This window comes from Numida meleagris, chromosome 4 (assembly GCF_002078875.1).
Source record: "Numida meleagris isolate 19003 breed g44 Domestic line chromosome 4, NumMel1.0, whole genome shotgun sequence".
Lineage (NCBI taxonomy): Eukaryota > Metazoa > Chordata > Aves > Galliformes > Numididae > Numida > Numida meleagris.
The window spans coordinates 47026319-47032403 of record NC_034412.1 but is presented as its reverse complement, the minus strand read 5'-3'; the positions used below and the strand labels follow the sequence as shown (position 1 = coordinate 47032403).

General features: G+C 37.5%; 2 long non-coding RNA genes across 2 annotated transcripts in view; one reads left to right on the top strand and one right to left on the bottom strand.

Annotated features, from left to right (window-relative positions):
- Positions 1–1394, top strand: part of LOC110398415 — a 6341-nt gene extending 4947 nt beyond the window's left edge. Inside the window, exons 2-3 of the long non-coding RNA XR_002438371.1 lie at positions 72–168; positions 781–1394. This is a non-coding gene — a long non-coding RNA (uncharacterized LOC110398415). The remainder of the gene's footprint in view (positions 1–71; positions 169–780) is intronic.
- The window catches only part of LOC110398985, a 43189-nt gene continuing 40512 nt past the window's right edge, over positions 3409–6085 (bottom strand). Inside the window, exon 4 of the long non-coding RNA XR_002438794.1 lies at positions 3409–5756. This is a non-coding gene — a long non-coding RNA (uncharacterized LOC110398985). The remainder of the gene's footprint in view (positions 5757–6085) is intronic.

The following is a 6085-nucleotide window of genomic DNA, read 5'->3' as shown; positions in this document are numbered from 1 at the left end:
GGAGGGCACTGGGGGCATTGAGGGGTAGATGTAAATTTTTCCTAGGTTAGGTTTTCTTGTTTGCTTTTTAGATATGAACCCAGCTCCTCTTCCATATGTCAGAAATGTCAGCAAATAGTTTTACTGCTCCCCATCTTCACTTAAGAGGTTCTAGCTACAGTTGTGCAGGTATGCTGGGAGTTTGAGCGGTCTGAGCTGGTATTTGTCTCTTCTTGTTGTTTTGTTTGTTTAACTGCATGTGAAGAAGAAAAATATTTTAGAATAGGGACTAACTTACACTCTAAGGTCAGAATGCTGAGATCATTTTGACTAATGAGAGGGATAGACTCCTGTCCAGCCATCTTCTACTCTTTCCAGTGACACCAATCAGAACGTCGCTAAAGCTCAGTCCATTTGTATTACATTCACTTTCTGAAACCTCAGTGACTTCTCCCGTTCTTGCCAGTTTCCTTACCTATCCTTTCTATGTCTGAATTTCGTCCTTCTCAAAAGGGTGGCTGGCTCAACATCGCCTATTTTACTGTGAAGTATTGCGTTACTTTGCTTAGGCGCAGTTTTTTTAGTTAGTGAAAATATGCAAAAAAGAACAATAAATGTTACTGGTCTAAGAAAAGCAGATAATTTATTATTGTTAAAGCAGCAGCTACCATGACCACTTGAAGGTTATCTTAGAACTGTCAGTATTCCATAGAGCTTAATTTGAAGACAGATAATTGTTTTTTTATATAATAGAGAATTTATCTGTATTAAAATGAGAATTAACTCCATCTGTATTTTCAGAAGATCTTGAAGAGAGATGGAAACACTTCTCAAAGAATTGTTGTTCCAGAAGCTGCTACAAATATGCATCTACAAAAAAAAATAAACAACAGGAGTAAGGAGGCCTGAGAATATGAATTACTACGAGAAGTGTGGGAGAAACTCTTAGAGATATGCATTATCATATTACTATAGAGCTTATCACAACCTGTAGCTACAACAAAACAGGTCTTTTCCATCCCTAAGGATGTCTGGTCAGCAAGGACCAACTCAGTTTCTGTTTGACTCTCATTCTTCAGTTGTGTCGAAGTTGGCTTCCTCTTCTGTTACCAGACTTCAGTTCCAAGATAGAGTATTATGTGTACTCTTTCTTTCATTGTATCAAAATGCATTTATCTTGTGAAATGAATCTAAAGAAACCAAGCTAAAACTTTTGTCTGTAAGTCTTTCTTCTATCACTTCTGTAAGGTTTGACTAACAGCTGACTAATTCCTGCAGTTACAGTTGATCTCATTCTTACTTGAATTATCTCTTCACAGTAACAATGGAGAATGTTCTGGGTTATCTTGCAAAATCTGATTGTAAAGTGGTTGTTGGGGAGGGTTTGATTTCAAAAAATAAAGTTGTGCATCAGATACTTACTAGTGTATATGCACCGGGGGGGAAACGTAGAATTTTTTTTTATGGCCACAGTCAACTGAAATGAAGTAACTTTGGATTTATATACAGTTGTTTTAAGGAGGGAAAAACATAGGTGACAATTAGCAGCACTGGAAGTGTAAGAAGTGAGTAGACTGGACAAAGAGGCATTGCCAAGAAAAGGAAAAAATGAAAGGGAAAAAAAAAAACACTTCTATTTTAAGAAGCAACGTCTGTTTGCGTGCCACTGAATTAATAGAAGTGGAGGGACAGAACAGGAGTTTACAGAGCCACGTGTACAGAAGTGCAGACTGCTGTGGAGTAATACTCTAGAACACACAAATTACTCCAGGTAAGCATGTCAGTAGTTCTACTTTCCTTCTCCAGCAATTCACATAGCAATGCAAAGTACACCTAAGCAGTAAGCAAATTACTGCATCACTGCTGATAATGCTGGCACATGAGTCCCTCCTGAACAAGATGCCTGAGGAAGGAGCTGGGGCACTTTCTGTGGTTAGAGCCCTCTCAAGAACTCTGAAACACCTGAGACTGCAAACAAGTGCAGAGCCTTGGTATTTTGCATTGCTCTGTGGAGACATTAGGTGTTTGTTTCCATCAGATGAAAAGACAGGATTGCCGATTAACTTGTATAGTGCTGTTGCTCATTGGACCAAAACAGGATAAACCTTTATTGCAGGAAATTATATACCACTGTAGCTTTTCTAAAAGCTGCCTGGTGAGGTGCAACCTATTGGCAAATATTTTGCATGATTTGTTAGACATACCTCTTTCAGTGTTCCTGTTTTGGTTCCATCAACTGTATAATATTGTGAAATCAATAATATAATTTAAAAATATAATATAAATAAAAAAAAATAGTGTTGAGAAGTTCTTAGGCAGGTGGCTTTTGGTGGTCTGTAATAAATGAGAATGACAGGCAGTTTAAATATTGCATTTCAAATGCATAAGTATGTATCAGTTAACAGGCGAAAGATGCTAAACAAGCCAAAGTGTTTGTCACCATTGCAGACCCACTCTCAGCTGTCCTGATGTTTTCTTTTATAAATGCTTGCTCAAGGAGTCAACAAGCATGTTCTATAGTTCACAAAGTAGGTGTAGAACAAGATGAATAAAATTGTGGCGTGCAAAATCTCCTTGGGGCCCTTATCCAGCAATTGTTTGTTTACTCTCACAATTAAAGAATCCCCTTGCAAATGGATTTGTACATCAAATTTCACATACAACAAAGAGCTTGATGATTGAAGACCTCATTTACAAACAAGGTCTGTGATCTGAATCCTATAATAAGGGAAGCAAAGTGAGAAAGCATAAGGTTCAAGTCAAGAAATCAACAGTAACATCAAGATTGATTGTAAATTTATAGTTAAAAAAAATTGAAGTATTTCTAATTTGCCAAATTTGTAGTAAAAGGAAACTACTTTCTTTTCTTGCTACTCAGTGCTCAAAAATTCTATCTACTGTTTAAAAGAAACTCAAAAAGGGATCAATTCAACAAACAGGCTTCTAAACTTCTTCCTTTGTAATCCAGTGACAAACAAATTCTCTTCCTTGCTGTCAACGGTTTACGGGCGTTCAGCCCGGTTCCGTGATGAAGGGGACGGGGGATGCACGGGTCCACGCCCCAGGAAAAGGGTAAGGAGATGGCCCTGAGAGCAAAAAACAGCGGCAACAATCTGAGGAGAAACAAACTAATTTACTAAATAAAATATCGGAATGCAAAACAATACGCTATAATACAATATAATTACAATTTAAGCTGATAAATCCAATACAGAGAGAGAGAATGTCCCAAAATCAAGGTAGGCCTTACTCTACTACCGATGATAAGATGGCTGGAGAGCGAGGTGCTGCTAAGACAAGAGACGGCGGAAGAAGGGACGAGGTCTTGTGATCTGCAAGTTTTTATACTACGAGCTTTTATCTTTTCCCTCCGGCTGGAAAATGGTAATAGAGGAGCAAAGTACTGTCGGGACTGTAGTAGTCCTTCTCTTCTGAGAACCAGGTACATTCACTACATGATGTTATGATGTGGAGTACCAATAACCGAAAATCATAAAACCATGACACTCGCAATATATGAAAGTAAAAAAAAATTGATTGAAAGTGCATTACTAAGTTCCTTGACTCTTTTGTAAGCATATAGTTGTTTCCACTCCTAGTAAATTTCAGTAAGGTTGTGTCTGGAAATAACGGGTATGTTTTAAGAAATGGATGACTGGGGGGCAGTGCAAGCTATGGAAATGCCAGGTACACAGTCTTTATTGGGACACAATCCTAATCATTTATTTTTCTACTTCCCAGACTACTGTTTTCTTTTCAAACAGTTAATTTTCCATAAAACTTTACTAATCACAATTACTTGTGTGTGTGTTGGTAACACAGACATTTACCGACCGTACTTAAATATTCAAACTGTGCCCATTATTCAAGCTACTAAAACTGTGAAGGTTTCTTTTTAGAAAAGAAGACGGTGCTCATGGAGGTTTTTGTGTTCTCCAGACAAATATTTGTGTAGTGTACTTAGTGTGGCAATGTGGCTGCTGAAGGCAAAAAAATATTCTTCAGGTAGAAGAGTACTTCTAATAATGGAAGTGAATGACAATCCCATCTCTGTGCAGACTGGGGTGGGAGGAGAAGTGGATGAGATTAAGTGAGAAGTACTCAGTGCAAATTCCCTGTAGCTTATGAATATGCAGAGATGTCAGTGAGAATGTGTGGCTACCGGAATATTTTTCAGATGATAATTCTAGTTTTCTCAACAATCTGTATGTAGTTGGCTACCTGCAAAAACTCTTAAAGGAGTATGAATATGGAGTAAATGTAAAATGTAGCCAAGGCCTATTTACAAATTAATCGGCAGATTTCATTTTGTTTGCTCTGGAGAACTACTGCAAATATGTTCATTCAATATTTCATTTAATTTATGCTAATAAAATTAGACAGCTAAGCAATAGAGAAGAAATTAACATTGCGAAGCACTAATATGTAAGATTTGACTGCCTGCATTTTTATAATGTTGATCAACTGCTTTATTCTTTGTTAGGTTTTTTTTTTTTTTTCCTGTGTTACATGATATGATACACCTTGAGGCACTAGAAATCCCAATGAAGTTGGAGTAACTGACTGGTAGTGGACCAAAAAACACCACTAATTTGCCACAACCACTATATTAAAATATACATGGTTTTAAAAACATTTTCATTTGTCAGGTAACTAAGCAAAACAGTCATATTACTTCTACATATTTGATAAAATGAAATAAAAGCTTACTGCCAGTGTCTGAAAAATACACTTAATTTTATGTAGTAACTTTACAGCAAGGTAAAACTTCTTCCTTCAGGGAGGGAGAGTCAGAAACACAAATAACACTGGTCAAAATAGAAACCTAATCCTTCAAATCATGAAGGCCAGGAGCATTTGTAACTTCTCTAGATGAGATAACACCTTGGTGAAACACTGGATGGGAGATTCTGCTCTGAAATGATGATACAGCATCATTAGTCTACTGTTCCCCTGTCACCAGAGACCTGAACTCAACATGGGAATAAAGGCAGAAATGTTCCACAGCCCATTAGGATTTGCTTACAGTTTCTTACTTATATTGGAGCTATATTCAGCGTATTTTTCAATGTATAGACTTTGCTGTTAGCACTATGCCTGTGGGGAAAATGTGTGCAATGTAGGGCTAATGGGTAAAGTAATAAGGGAAAAAAAAACAACAAAGAAGTCTCAATGTCTAAGTGGGTTTTTAGAACCTGAAGATCATGATTTGGCCTAATAATCTCATACTGACTCATATTAATGCTACATGCATTCTAGTTTAGGAGGTAGTTGGTCTATAATTAATAAAAACTTTACATAAGTAATAAAATCTACTTCTTACTGTTTAATCACTTGACTTTAGTGATGGGGGATTTCAGATCCTTTTGTTGTAAAGACAGTAGAGATAAGTGTTTCCCCAACTCCCAATTTCATCTTGCTCTCTTCTGACTGATCTTAACAGACAACATGCTACGGCTTCCAGAGCGGTTAATGGTTGTTAGAAGGGAACAGTCTTTACATGTTTCCTTGTAGACCCAAGTGCCTGTTGGATGCCTCACAATATAAATAACTCATCAGATCACTTCAGATGATTATCCTCTTGTGTTTATTTCCCTTGGGTGGTGGTTTTTTCCCCCTCAAATGCCGGGGTGGGAAGGAGAAAATGTCAGTGTGAGGACCCATCATTCTGTGGTGGTGGGCTACTAGGCTGTCTTGCTCATCTAAACAGTCCCTGCCAGCAGCTTCTTAGGATATAAGTGAATTTGATCTTTCAGTCCTGGAAACAGCATTTCAGCCTGTAAAGCAGAAAGAAGAAAACAAAGCATGTTAGGACCTCTCCCTGCCATTTCATTCTGGTGTACTAAAATTATTGTGAATTGCCTTCTTGAACCTCTAATGATTTTTACCCTTCTAGTACATAAGAATGAATCTAAAGACTTCAGTCTTTGTTTTAACTGCATTTCTACTAAGAACTGAGTGACAATGTTTTTGTACTGAATGCCTTTTCAGATGTAATCTGAAGGACCTACCCTCAGCTGTACTGCTTTATTAGTCCTTGTTAGGTATTCCAAGATACAGCACACAACTGCAGCGTGCATAGTGCTGTGAACAGAGAGGATTAACA